The 16,115-nt window shown below is 36.7% G+C and overlaps 1 protein-coding gene across 1 annotated transcript in view; it reads left to right on the plus strand.

Annotated features, from left to right (window-relative positions):
* The window catches only part of LOC127416000 (disks large-associated protein 2), a 103,590-nt gene that overhangs the window by 2,448 nt on the left and 85,027 nt on the right, over nucleotides 1–16,115 (plus strand). The gene's annotated exons all lie outside the window — the stretch shown is intronic.

Below are 16,115 nucleotides of genomic sequence, written 5' to 3' on the forward strand. Positions count from 1 at the left end.
CAATCTAACAAGTCTCGAGCCAGCTCTTTATAGCGTGAAACATATGCGTTTTCGGTACATTTCGATTTCCAAAATAATTATTCAAAGGAGCCGGTTCTTTTGAATCAACAGCGCAAAACATATGGTGCTTCCGGTATAGTCTGATCCTGAAAGAGCCATTCTAATGAGCCAGTTCTTTTTAATCTACAGTGCGAAACATGCAGTGCTGCCAGTATACACGTATTCTTATACTGATGTGCAAGTTATGAATGTCCAACTTGAAATTAAATAAGAACTGTTGAAGTCTCACAAGTCAGAAATACAACATCAGGCTACAAAACACAGTCTAAGTTGTCTCTGGAACTGTTACTGTTTATTTAATGATGACCTGTATCTCTATTAAATCAAGCAGTACAGTTACTGACTGGTTGTTCATATGACAATATATTATTAAAGATACACAAGTTTTGTTGTACTTGTAATAAGTGGAATTTTATAAAATAATAAACAAATTAATCAAAAATGCCATCACAATTCATGTTGGTTTAGATTTCTTTATTTAAAATAGAGTAAGGATCTATTATTGGATTGTATTTATGTCTCTAAATAGTCTGCAAACACACCTTTTACAAGAACTGTATTAAATTTATTTCTGATTTGTTATCAGAATATATATTTATGTATTTCTGCTCTGTACAAATCTAAAAGTCTCATTATTTGGTAAGAGACAGCAGAGGGTAGTAAATGCAATTAAGAATTGCATTTCTAATTTCTAAATAATTATTTAAAAAAAAAAGTACTAAAATAATTACTTGAATCGTTACTGGAACCATTAAGGAACCGGAATCATTAAAAGGAATCATTAAGAGGAATCGGAAATGTAAAACTCCTTATGATTCCAAACCCTAATCATGATGTTATGTACCACAATAGGGCTGCAACTAACGATTATTTTTAATCTAATGATAAATTAATCTAATGATTATTAGAACGATTATTCGACTATTCAGAGATTATTGCAACGATTAATCATTAGCTCTTAACCAATTATTTAGCTTGTGCCCCGACTTAAAAGTTTGCATTAAACATGCTTACTAATAATAAAGAGGACAAAATCATCTTTTAAAAATACCTCTAAATGACATTCACTGAATTAAAGGGGAAAAAAAAAAAACTTTTTATTAAGTTTAATTCAGTAAAGAAATTCACTGCACAAAATCCTATTATCAAGTGTTTTGTCTTGTTTTCCATTTAAAATAGTTTTAAAATCCTTAAAACAGGATACATTTACTTGAGAAGCAACCGTTAAGATATTTAGACTTGCTTTAAGAGAATGTATCTTAAATATAAGTGTATTTTTATTTTTTTTGGAATGCCCAATTCCCAGTGCGCTCTAGGTCCTCGTGGTGGCGTAATGACTCGCCTCAATCTGGTGGTGGAGGACGAATCTCAGTTGCCTCTGCGTCTGTGACGTCAGTCTGCACATTTTATCACTTGGCTTGTTGAGCACTCTACCGCGGAGACATAGCGCATGTGGAGGCTTCACACTATTCTCGCAGCATCCACGCACAACTCACCACTTGCCCCACGAGAGCGAACCACATTCTAGGGACCATGAGGAGGTTACCCCATGTGACTCTACCCTCCCTAGCAATCCGGCCAATTTGGTTGCTTAGGAGACCTTTCTGGAGTCACTCAGCACACCCTGGATTCGAACTTTGGTCTCTAGGGGTGGTAGTCAGCTTCTTTACTCGCCGAACTTCCCAGGCCCCTATAAGTGTATTTATTCACTTGGTTATACTTCTGCGAGTGCAGTAAAGACAAAATATACTTATATTCAAGATCTATTCTTTAAAAGCAAGCCTAAATATATATGCTGCCTCTCAGGTGAATGCATCTTTTTTAAAGGATTTTTAGATATTTTTAAATATTTGTATCTTTAATATTGTATTCAACATTCTCAGATTTTTTTTTCTTCTTCAGCATAGTTCCTAAAGTAAATGTACATTGTTTTAAATGAGTTTTAGATATTTATATTGTGAAACAAGCCAAAACAAAAACAAATCAAAAATGTATGTTGTTGCAGTGTATAATGGGGCAAAGACTACCCTCTTTCACCTTTCTGTTCACTTCAATCCATCTTTAACTCACAAAAAAAAAAAAAAAAAAAAAATCTCTCTGTTATTGGTAAAGCTACGTATTGCCAGTTTTCTTCCCGATAAGAAATGCACAGTGATACATATACTATGATTCAATAAGTCATGAGCCATCACATTATAATCTAGCTGCATTAAGTGTGCGCACTCGAGGGACGAGTGTCCCTGCGACAGAGTGTGCGTCAGCCAGATGCAGTTTCAATCTCTCCCCATTAGATCGGGACATTCGTGCAACTCATAGAAGAGGCGCTGACCGCACAGAGAAATGCCAGAACCAGTGTTTGTAGTTATTTACATGATCTGCTTCCATATTATTTGAACTTTAATAAAGCTATAACACATGAAATATAACTGCATTTAAGATGTAATTTTCGGGGTATTTCCTTTAAAGACGCTTGACACGCAAGTTTTGCTCCAGCTCCACATATTCCACAACGAGAGTGCTTCTGTATTTACTTATTTTGCATTTTTGCATTATAATTCCCTCATACATTGTTTGGAAAGTGCATCTGAACTGTGAACTGTGTAATTCTTCCTCTCTTCAGTCAGACACGAACTGCAGGGCTGCTCTCGCATGTCATCATTGAGTTTAATGTGATCTTATGTTATGTTAAATGAGATCAAACGACTATTCGACAACAAAAAATGTTGTCGACAATTGATTATTGTCGACGTTGTTGATAACGCCGACTAATCGTTTCAGTGGACAGCAGTGTTGGGGAAGCTACTTTGAAACAGTAGGGGCAGATCTTCCTTTGAGTGCTATAGGTCAAGGGTCTTCAACAGGGGGTCCGCAACCCCCAGGGGATCTGTGGTTGTACCGCAGGGGGTCCAAAAATATTGTTTGATCCACCATTGGTGGCATTTGTAATAATCACTCACTTGCACGCGAGTGACAGCGAGCGACAGGAGTATGAATTATCAACATGTTGAAGTCCTTCGCTGCTGCATGCTAAATCTTAAAGTGTGACTAAACAGAGCTAGTCAGCAGAAGCGCACAGCCCGGACAAATTCTTCACATGACCACCGCTTATCACGAGCCGCTCAAAGCACGACACCTCGGCAGCGCTGCAGTGGAGGGTCGCATGAGTAAACACGTCTGCTTTGCATTGGTTGCACATTGGTTCTGTGGTTGAGTAGATGACAGCCTGCTTTCAGAACAATAGCATACTTGCCTGGTGTAAATAAATGGTTACTGCTGAGATTATAAAGCTGGCATACAGGGTCCTTGATGTTCCACACACACAAGACAGTGACTCTAAAATCAACATAACTTTTTTTTTTTTTTTTTTATGGACTTTTTGGCTTTTTAATGGGATAGGGAAAGTAGAGAGGTGAAAGGAAATGAGAGGGAGGAGAGTGGGAATGGGATTGGGAAAGGACCTCAAGAGTTGGGACTCGAACTCAGGTCACCCGCAATGCATCAGCGCCACATGTCATGAGCGCAGCCCGCTAGGCTAAAATAATTAAAGTCATAAATAAAATCAACAGTAATATTAAAATATATGTATATGTAGATGAAGACTCCATTTTAGTAACCTTATAAAAGTTGTTTTATTCTGCATGGACAGGGTCTGTTTTTCTGTCTGTCTGTCTCTCTGTCTGTCTTTTTCTTTCTTTTTGGTGGTTTGGCACAGGGATTTACTGGTTTTGAACACTTTTTAGCTCATCAGGCTGGGAGACTAGCTAAGACCAGCCTGACCAGCTAAGACCAGCCTGACCAGCCTGACTAGCTAAGATCAGTATGACCAGCTAAGACCAGCCTGACCAGTAAAAAAAAAAAAAAAAAGGGTTTAAAACCAGCCTGACCAGCTATGACCAGGCTGGGCGACCAGCTAAAACCAGCCAACAACCTTATGTTGGTTTTAGCTGGTCTTTTCAGCAGGGCAGCATTTAATGATTATTTCAATGGCTTTGTAATGTAAACATCATGAAGTATACATACAGTAATATGTTAGCCTACCATCCATGTTTTTATAGGCATAAAACGCAACACTCAATTTTATACAATATGTAACGGGGGTCCCGGCTCCATCTCTCTACCCACCAAGGGGTTCTTGGCCTGAAAATGGTTGAAGACCCATGTTATAGGTTATGTATAACCACTGTTTTTTTTTTTAAACATTTTTCAACTCGTTTAACTCATTATTTATAACATAATGAATAGTATCAGCCTGATCTCATGCAATTTACGTGAACATGGCAACATTTTTGCAATTCAAAATGTACGTGCTGTATAACATGTTTGGCTGCAGTTTTCCAATGAAATGTCCAACTGAGGGCACCAAAAGCGAGTAAAATGGTGTCGTATTCAGACGAAGTTTTAAGGTGAATTTTAGTTAGATGTTTTATTGATTAAAATATACCTCCCTAACCTAAAACTTTTGCCTGAAACTAACCAATAGTGGTTTAAAATACAAACAAGACAGTAAAAAAGACATCCTTAGCTAATCAATGCCTAAACCTATCCAATAGTGTTTTTAAATGCAGAAGTGAAATAAAAAGCAAATTCTCTGAGGCAACCATGTCATTTCTTGTCGCTTCTATGACTCTGCCGTGTCACGTGTCAGCTTGAGTTCTTGGCTGGTCTTGAACCGTGGTCCTCAGACGCCCTATGAGGTAAGCTACCACGCAAGCTAATTATTCAGGAATAAGTGTATAAATGTAGGTGGTTCTGTAATACAAATGTTAAAATGTATTGTTTTTCAAAAGATGTGTTAGAGTAAAAGTGTGTCAGTATCATAAAATAGCAGAGTCTGAGTAACAGAGAGAAAAATAAGTGTTTATAAAGTCATAATCAGCCATTAAAGTCAAGATTTGAGTGAAAGCCAATAAAACACACAGATGTTGTAGTGCCTCTTGTGTTAATGATACCCCTATAAAAGAACTATCTACATGCCATTTACACTTTCCCACAGTACTAAAAAACAATGCTTAATAATAATAATATTAATAATAATAATATTTTAAATCACAGCAAGTTTCAAGTAGTAAACAGGTTCACAGTAGAAATGTTTCAAATCACATAAACCTACTCTGCTGTATACATCCCACTGTCCCCTTGCTCAATAAGAACAAAAAAGTAAATATGGGAAACATAATTTTTTATTCAGTTCAGCGTAAGGCTTTTTGACACAATTGTTCGTCATACAATACATATGATGTCTTATAACCTACCCTTGTCTTTTGATTGCCATACTATTTGTATGTCTGGCTTGTCAGGACCAAGTTGTTTGAAGGCCAATTAGTCTGAATTTGCAATAGAAATGACACGTTGTTACACATGTTCATCTAAAGCGCTTGCCATGTTGGCACTGCTGGTGTTCACTAATTCTAAAATTACCTTTCGTTTGTCTCTACGTTTATGGACAGATTAATTTCTGCCCCAATGCTTCTCAATGAGGGCTCATTGCAGTACCATGTTTGACCACAGATTTCCCTTGGAAAAATGAGGGGCACTGTGGAGTTCGGGAGGGCAGCAGGTTCTTTGCCCCATATGCCGTATATCTATATTAAACACTGTAATGGGGGTTTCAGTTACATTACGACTTAAATATGTATAAGAATAAAATTCAATTCTAGGCCTGCTTTTAAATACATACGTCAGCAGTTTGAACACATTTACGGGCTAACAAATAACATTATTGGCAGTTTATAGTCTGGATCTTTCTAGTGGATGAATATTTAGGTGGGGCTCTGCCCTACCTGCCCCGATATATGAGCCGCACCTGCTTTGAAACTGTAGCTTGTAAAGCTGTGCTACTTATTGTTTAAAGTAGTGCAACTACAGTCAAGCTACCCTTTTGAAAAGTAGTTAGCTGCTTTACAAGGTACTTTTATGGGGTGAGGGGTCGAAATATAGTGAATACATAAATTAGTCAAAAACATAGTCAACAGCAGCATTTAACAAAATCCTATATTATTTTGAAGAATTATTGCAGTAAATATTACAATATTATTTTGTATATCACTACAAAAAGTAAGGGTGTTAGATTTTGAGATTCTTTGAGTCTACACCGATTTCCGACTCCAGCCGTAGGAGTCTATGGAATTGACGACTCCACCATTTATTTTTAATCAGGACAGTCTTAAGATTCAGGGCCAATGCCAGGGGTGGCCGTTAGAGGGCAATGCCTTTCCAAGTGACATACTGTGAACCCCTAAAATTGCTTGGCATAATGGGAAAATCAATGAAATTGTCAGTTAATTTTCATTTTTCAAATATAGCTTGCACAAGCCACTGATTACTTACATCTGATTGCTGCTCCATGATAAACACTCTTAAAATATTGTTGGTGGGGACTGCATACTGCATGATGACAGGAACAAGCATGGAATTTCGCTGCATTCAGTAAGACCATGGTTATTATTAATTCTTCAAGTTGGCTTCCATGGCGATGCATATATTCATGCTTGATTTGCTTCAATAATTATCAATAGGCGAGGGCCTGCATGTGATTGTAAACAAATAAGAAAATAATTCATTTGGACTGTTGTTTTGAATGAGATGTGAACTTACTGTATGTATGGTACACAAAACTGCTTTTTATGGGCCATGTGGTAAAAATGGCAGCTTTTTTAATTTGACCCCAATGTATTAAGTCATTACATTGATGTCCTGTTCATAATGACTAGGAGTCAAACAAAACTAAATGCACAAAATTTCACTGCACGAAATGTGTGAACATGCAATGTACAATAAATATACAAGAAGATATATTTAGAATAATTGTTTGTGTATCAATGTCTATGTTTTCACCTATTTTGCTTGTGAAATAGTTACTAGATGGCCATCTAGCTAGCATCTGCCCTGCAATCCAGACAACATAAATGATGCCTTCAGAGGGCACTTTGAAGGGAGAGCACTAAATGCGTGTGGCCCGAGTTTTCTAACCGTGTGCACACTGAATGCGCAGTAGGTGCATGCCCCTGGAATAATTTGCACTAATAAGTGGGTCCACAAGGTGGCAACACTTACCGTTGAGCTGTTGCCATCACAAAAAAAGTGCTAGAAGATGTAATCGCAGCTGAACAACAGGAGACGAAGGTGGAAACAACAACAGTGGATGTGCATGTTAAGAGTGCATGTGAGGAGGTCAGGAGATGCATGCATTTGTATAACTCGAGTCTGACTACAAAGACAACTTTATGGGTCTTAACGCCTAACAAGAAATAGTTCAGTATTTCATAGCAGTCGTAGCGTACATGCGCCCACCGCCTGTGTATGCGCTAACAGTCAAATGAAGTATACTTTGAAAGGTGAGCATTTTACTGTATTCAGATGCTCAGCATTTGTATCAAAACTGAAGTATATTTAAGGCTTTAAGCATCTGACGTGTACATTTGACTGTGATGTGTGATTGACCAGAACGCTTTTTGGTTGGAAGTGGAAAATGTAATCTCTGGGATTACCAACTCTAACTTCATCTGGAACGCAGCATTAGTACAGCATAAAAAAATCCCAGTACAGACTATTTCACACATAACTATGTAAACAAAGCAGCATATGCAGTTCTGCTTCTGCCTCAAACGAAATTCTGAATTTTTTTTAAAGTCTTGGGGGCGAATTCACTAAAGATTTCCTCCACTCCTGTGGTATTTCAGCAGAAAATGTGTCTTATTCACCAACCACCCGCAATCTAATTTATGCAGGTGAAATCAGTGATGAAATTGCTGTGTGTCTTGAATATTTAACACAATGGAAGAAAGGTGTCTCAGGTTGTTCCAGGAAGGGTACCCAGCCTTACAGGCTCCTTATGTTTCGGATTGGGATGGGGGCAGTGTTAGGGCATCTGCTGCCTTCCAGGAACAAACAGAGGCACCTTTGTTCAAGGGGCAGTATTTAAAGGTGCACTCAGTAACTTTTTGTGCGTGCCATCTTGGATTTACAGTGACACCTAGTGGTGTGGATGCAGCATCATTCAAAATCAATAGTTTTCAGTTACAGATGCCATTGTAGAAATTCACTATTTACAATTAGCCATAATTAATTTAATCCAAGAGTGAAAGTGTCCAAAAACAAGATGGTTACTGAGATTAAGAGAGTAGTATTCAGCTGGTCATGTGATTCTAAAATGGTAGCCCCCATGAGGGCGCCCCTGCCCCATGTAGAATAAGACAGCTTTTATAAGGTTACTGATATGACTAGAGTCCTCATCTCTTGTGAGTGTTCATGATTTTATACATAAGTTTCAAAATTACAATTCATTTCTTTAGAAGTAAATCTTTTTTAATGGGCAAAAAATTACTGAGTGCACCTTTAAATTAAGTCATTGTCATTCCTTTCCGTGCAAACACACCTCCTTTCTATGTAAATTAGGCTTATTATAGATTGCGCATCATTCACAAAATTTACATTGCACTTTTACCGCCAGATGAAAGCAGGTGGTAAAATAAATTCAATTTAAAAGAGATGTTTGTGTATATTTTCTACCAATCATATCAGCAGTAATTAATCAAATAATGGAGAAAAGTATTATAACCTAGCATATATCCAGATTTGTGGTGTAGTCAAGTGCACTTTCGTCATGTTAAAGAGATGATTCGTGTGTCTGTAGTCCATGATGCTGTTCAGTTCTGCCAAAGTGTGTCAGATTACGGTGGTCAGCTGCATCCTCCACTAAATAGTGTTCAGAATCATCCCGCAAGAATGGAATTGTGCGTGTGAATTGTGTGTAGCTGCTATTTTGTGTGCGCGTTAGTCCCATTGCTTGATCTGCATAATTCCTTTAGTGAATTTGGCGCTAAAGTGCACAGCACGTGCAAATAACCGGTGCTTTTTCCATGCACAATTCATTCTTAGTGAATTCCCCCCTTGATGTCACTAACCTTTCTATTATTCTGATTATTTCATTCCAGTGAATAAGTGCTCGTTGTATCTACATGGAACCTTGTGAACATGACTCTGTTTCCAGGTGAACTGACATAAAGTTCTATATGCTTTTACTATCTGAGGTTCCATCAAATCCAATAAGTTCAGTGCTGCCTTGTTCGAGAAAGTTTTTTTTCCAGTTTTGTGTGTCATATCCCAAGCCATGTTGGGAATGCTCTCTGGCAGCTACAAGCTGCGTCAAAGTAGGGGAGATCGGGGTACAGATTAAAACGGTGCTAGTTGTTACACACTTGGCTTAAAAGTGTTCGCAAACACCGGTAAAGCAAAACTTCAGTGGTGTGCTCATTGCCATATCAACACTCTGTAGACAAAAAATTGGAAGATATAACCAAAAATTGTTTTTCTGTAGCAAAAGTAAAATTCCACACAAAAGTTAATTTTCATATCTGATTTAATGTTAATTTGAAACAAGACAAACGTATCATTTTAATTTCCAGTCTGTTAGCTAGCATCTTGCATAGTCTTTCAGTAGGCTACTTAGCTAGCCAGCTAAAGTGACTAGCCAGATATAAATTCCAGTGTGTTACAATTTGCCCCAATTAGAAAAAAAAAACAAAAAAAACCTATATGCGATTCTATGCAGCCAGCTATTTAATTCACATAATTTCCTCTGTATGTGTGTGTGTGTGTGTGTGTGTGTGTGTGTGTGTTGGTCTTGTTTCATAAATACATTGTATGGTATCATCCATCCATTATTTTGGCCTACGATGTGGCTTTGTTGTGTGTTCATTGTCAAGTGTTAAACTTATTGCTATATTTTATATGAAAATGTAAATAAATAGCTTTAATGGTCAATAATATTAAATTAATGTATTTTAATTAGATCAGATACAATTGTTACAGGTGTAGGCCCTATTTTAGGGTGTCATTTGGTCATGTTACAGTGTGCCCCATCTGCATTTCACTTCACTTCTTTCCAGATAGACAAAGAAAAACATATACAATGTATTCATGAAACAAGACCGCATATTTGTACCAGACATGTGTAAAATTAATGTGAATGACTCGTCCCTTTAAAAAAAAAAAGCACACACACAAAAAAAGAAGCCAACAGGCTTTAGTTTACATCATAGCACATACACATAAACACATACACAAACACACCTTACAACCATGCTGCTCATGTCAGAGAGGCTACTGGAGGCTACTGGGGAAACTGAGAACCTTTCTCAATACCGGCCCGCTTGATGATCAAACTGACAACATTATTACATAACAAACCCACAAACAAACAGCACATTGTGGTGTTTGCTTATGATGAGGCTGGAACCGTTGTCCAATACAGATGAATGAGAAACAAGCGAGTCAAAGATCACAATATTTCAAAGTTTTTAATCACAATAAACTAAATATAAAGAATATAGAACACTTAGGCTACAAGTGCAATACATCCTATGATACCTCCAAAAAATGCCTGCTCTTAAAAATATGAATAAACTCCAGCCACTTTCTCCCCATCCAACTCACGTTTCATTCAGAAGTGATCACCTCTAGAAACATTCAGGTGTGAAAGGCCGAAAGAGGCATGCTCGATTTTGGATTTGACTTTGGGAAACTAATCCTAGACCAGTAGTTATGGGCCACTTTATCCTATAGCAGTAATTGAAAGCAAAAGGCAATGAATTGAAAGAGATAATTCAGCTATGAACTCTCTAAGCACGAGTGGAGGTCCTAACCAATTAAATGCTCATGTGGACATTGGCGGTATCATAGCAGAATGCTGTGCCTGCAAATTAACATTCCAGATTAACATTTTTATTGGCTGATTCTCGAACATAACACAGAACAAAGAAAAATATACATGCACAGAGTTAACCATTATCCCCCTGAACCCCCATTAATTCCCTATCCCCCTCCCAGTCCCAACCCCCAACAAACATTCCCGTGGTCCAAGCCTGAGTATACACATATAAAAGAGAAAAAAAAAAAATTCTCTCCACATAGCCCTCACCGAGAGCCTTCCAGAAAGGTCATGTATTTGTCCCATTTCTTATCATATGCATCTAATCTGCCAAGCTGTTTGTATGATATATCTTTTCGAATGCCGAATGCCCAATTAGGTGAACCATTCTTGAAATGAGGGAACGCCAGTTGATTTCCATCCTCTAAGAATTACTTGTCTGCCAATCATTACACTAGTTTGGACCAAGCTTTTTGTATATTTGTCACCTACTTTAATAACCGCACCATCACCCGATATACTGTACATAGTCTCTAGGGCATATTGAAATTTGAGTATCTAAAACCTCACAGATAAAATTCTGGACTCTTAACCAGAATTCTTGAATCTCAGTGCAGAACCACAGAGCATGGGCTCTATCCTCCAACTGACATCGCCAGCAGGTAGGTGTGTCTTTTAAACCAAGCCTGAACAATCGAGTAGGGATGTGCGATAAAACGTATTTTCTTTTCGATCCGATACCAATAACTTAATGTCCAATATCGTCGATACCAATACCGATACTTCTATTATTTTTTTATTTATTTTTTTTTATTTTTTATTTCTTGGGATAAAATGGGTAATTTAAAATATAATTTGTAGTCATAATTAATGTTTTTTTTTTTTTTTTTACATTTGTGAGCCTAAAAAGAAAATTATTAGACTTAAGTTTTGTTTACCCTTACAAAAATTAACCAAGGTTTCAATGCAGTAACTATAGTTTAACCATGGGATTTAGTTAAACTATAGTTACCACACAATTAAAACCATGGTTAACTATTTTTTTTAATTACTTATTAACAACAATTACACACAATTATAAGAAATAAGAAATGTCACCTTTAGATATGTTGTTATTTTAACGTGAATTTACTCCAGAAACTGTAATGTACTAGTGTCTGAAGAGGTGGGCATACTGTGAATTTATGAAAGATGCATCAATGATGCGTCTTTCAGCATCAGTAATGTTAAGATGAGAGGAAGAAATAGTTTCCATCCCTCACAAGTATTTGCTAATATAGCCTAATCTTTTTTATTTCACTTTGAAGCTTATTGTTCATGTTCATGGTAACCAAATAATAATATAATATCCTTAGTTTCGATCCGAGAATCGATATTTTTGTGAGGATCGATATTTTTGATGCAACATCAGTATCAGAAGTATCAATACTTTGGGTTCGATCCGCCCATCCCTAATCTAGAGAGAGTCCAATAGAAACGATGCAAAATCTTAAACTGAATAAGGCATACCCTTGCATCCCTAGACATAGTTTTAACATTTGTAAAATTCTTTCCCACTCCCCATTAGGGGTGCACCGAAATTTTCTAAAGTCATTACGGTTGTAATTCTGACTCGCTGCACTGTGAGCACGGAGAGGATAAAGAGACTGCAAACGTGTATAAAAACGAATTAACACATAAACGTGTATATAAATCTGAGTATACATGATGTAACGTGAGTCGTGACAATCAGAAGTTGTGTTGAGCGATAGAGACTGTTTGAGCGATCACGAGCACTTTCAGCTTCACTCCCTTCAATATGCTCACTCGCAGTGGCAATCAAACATGCGTGCTCTCCCAGTGCTCTCAATATTTCATCAGTCACTCATCTCAGTTCTATTCTGTGAGGATCCCAATTTAAATCAGATTAATGTTGGTCACATTACCACTAATCACAGCAATTACATTTTAACCATAACGGCACCGCGTCTTCATGCATTTGATTAATAATTAGTGATTTGTATTACAGCAAAACACCAAAGACAGTAAACAAATCATAGATAAATGATTTCTCACTGGAGCAGTTTTAGAGCTTGTAATGGATATATTTTTCTTATTTTTGAACACTGTGTGTGATGCTCTCATGGTTTTTACTGCTTACCAGTATGTCGCAATGACCTTTTTATATTGACAGAAATATTCATAACTGTTTCAAAACAAATAAATGTTAGCAATTCACAATTAATGTAATTTTAATGTAATTTTGGTAACTTTATAAAAAGGTTCCATTTGTTAACATTAGTTAATGCATTAGGTATCTTGAATAAACAATGAACAATATATTTTTACTGCCTTTATTAATTATAATGTTAGTTAATAAAATTACAATTGTTCATTGTTAGCTCATGTTAATTCATAGTGCATTAACTAATGTTAACTAATACAACTTTTGATTTTAAAAATGTAATAGTATATGTTGTAACTAACATTAAGTTCATTAGTTCATGTTAACTACAGTAATATTGTTAATTAATGTTAACAAATGGAACCTTTTTGCAAAGTGTTACCGTAATATTACTATGTGGGGCATAAACATATAACTGCACAATATAACTTGTAAAAGTGTGGCAAAGGGCAGTTTTAAAAAAATCGGTATCAGTATCGGCCGATCTTAGTGTTAAAAAACAGGAGATCGGTATCTGCCTCAAATTTCCTGATTGGTGCACCACTACTCCCCATCCTCCAATTCCAAGTTCATATCTCTTTCCCATAACCTCTTAAGAGCTGTTAAGGCCCCATCACCAAGACTCTGAATCAACGAGGAATAATACACTGACGCTTCATGTCCCTCTCCCAAGGATGTGAGCACTATACAAAGAGTGACTGCAGCTTTAGGGGGCTGTGTACAACCACCAAAAATAGTACAAAGTAAGTGGTGCAACTGTAAATACCTGAAAAATTGAGACCTAGAAATCCCAAATTGCTGTGTTATATTTTCAAATGATCTCAAAGCTCCGTTTTCATAAGGTCACCAAGTGTAGCAGCACCACTCTCCATCCATTCTTTCCAGCAAAAGGGGGATTTGTTAATACATAATTTGGGGTTCAGCCATATGCTCGAGGAATCATTTAGGTAAGTATCAAAACTGAACATACGGGAAACCTTTGTCCACACTGAATGTAAGTGTGAAATAATGGGATGCATTTTTACTTCTCTAGGCAGTTTGATAGAAAGACTTTGCAATGGTGAGATTGGGGCAAGGACCACTTGTTCAATGTTGTACCAGGGAGGAGCTCTCTCAGGTGGAAGAGACCAATGGGCAAAGTGTCTAAGATTAAAAGCGTAGTAATAAAACCAAATTTTGGGGAGGCCTAAACCTTCTTTGTCAATAGGTCTATTTAACTTACTGAAATGTAAACAAGGTAATTTACCATTCCAAATAAAAAAATAAAAATAAGAAAGAGGAACTTCTAGAGGGAGAGACTGCAATAAATAATTGAATTTGGGGATACCGTTAATTTTTTATAACAATGACCTTCCCAGCCATAGACAAATGTAGTGAAGCCCAGCTATCAACATCACACGAGAATCTTTTCATAATGGGTCAAAATTAACTCTAACTAAATCTCTCAAATTTGCTGGAAATAAAATGCCTAAATACCTAATGCCTTGCTTGGGCCATTGAAAGGCGCCAGGTTGGAAAGCTGTGGTAGGGCAATATGCTGTCAGAGCAAGAGCTTCCTATTTAGACCAATTCGCCCTGTATCCTGAAAGTTTGGAGAAAGAATTAATAATTCTGTGGAGGCTAGGCACAGATCTTCTAGGGTCAGGGACAAATAATAATATATCATCTGTGTAGAGTAAAAGTTTATGCACCAAACCTTCTGCTACAATACCAGGAAAATCATCCTCTTATTGCGACTGCTAATGGTTTCAGGTCAAGACAGAACAGCAAGGGGAGAGAGGACAGCCTTGCCGGGGTCCCCTACCAAGACAAAAAATATCTGAAATTAATCCGTTAGTATGCAATGCCACTGATGGATGTTTATAGAGTAACTTAATCCACCAAATAAAAGTGTTCCCAAACCCATAAATCTTAATCTTAAAACCCAATCTTAAAACTCAAAAATCTTAAAAAGATAGTCCCATTCCACCGTATCAAATGCCTTCTCAGTGTCAAGTGAGATGGCAGCAAATGGGGTCAGATAATTTGCTACTGACCACATAATATTTATAAAACGTCTAATATTATCAGAAGAACTGCAACCACAAATAAACCCCACTTGATCTATATGTATTAGAGATGTAATTACTCTGCTTAATCAATTAGCCAGAATGTTGGACAATAGTTTTACATTAGAAGAAGAATTATGAGCTTTATTGCCAAGTACACATACAAGGGATTTGTCTTGGTGACAGAAGCTTCCAGTGCACAAACAATTCAGCAACAAGACAGAGATAATAATAAAAAATAGAATACAAATAAAGAATAAAATAAAATAATAGAATAAAAATAAAATATATATAGAAATACACAATAGGACAATATATATATATATATATATATATATATATATATATATATATATATATATATAAATTATGCACAATATACAAATCTGTTATATACAGAAGCAAGGGAATGTAATGGCAGAAGAGGTGTGGTATGTTGGATAAAAATTCATCAATTTAAGAAAGTTCTAATGGCTCTACGAAGTTGCTAATATCCTTATCGGTTGATGAAGACGTGGAACTATAAAGATTGAAATAGAATTCTTTAAAGGCCGAGGCATATCTTTGGCAGAGGTTAATACATTGCCTCCATAAGACTTCACGGAAGGAATAGTGTAAAAAATCTCTCTCTATATCAGGAAAGTTTCCCTGCCTTGTCTCCCGACTCAAAGTATGTCTGTCTTGCCCTGAATAAGCAAAACTCTACCTTCTGTGACAAAATAGTATTGTAACCTACATGTACCTAAGACCATTGGATGACATTCGGTGCTTCAGCTCTGTTTCAGCACTTTTAATACTCTTTTCCAATTCCATTAATTCCTGTGCTATGATCTTTTTAACAAATTAGGCATATTGCATGATCTAAGAACTGCATTAAGCACCTCCCATGCCACGCCCACAGAGGACACTGAGGACCAATTGGCCTCCACATACATTTGTTGAAATGCTGGGTCCTGTAGAAGGGATGTATTGAAGCACCGTCTATATGATTTTCTTTTCACTATATGTGGCAACATCTCTAAACATACCAAAGCATGATCTGAAACTAAAATGTTGAGCAATTGGTGGCAAATGAAAGAAGTGACTTAGATATAAAAAAATATATTCTAGTGTAAATCTTATGAACTGATGAAAAAGGTGTAGTCCCTCCGAGATGGATTGAGAAGTCTCCAAATGTCTGTAAGACCAAGATTTT

The sequence above is a fragment of the Myxocyprinus asiaticus genome, chromosome 25 (assembly GCF_019703515.2).
Source record: "Myxocyprinus asiaticus isolate MX2 ecotype Aquarium Trade chromosome 25, UBuf_Myxa_2, whole genome shotgun sequence".
NCBI classification, from domain to species: domain Eukaryota; kingdom Metazoa; phylum Chordata; class Actinopteri; order Cypriniformes; family Catostomidae; genus Myxocyprinus; species Myxocyprinus asiaticus.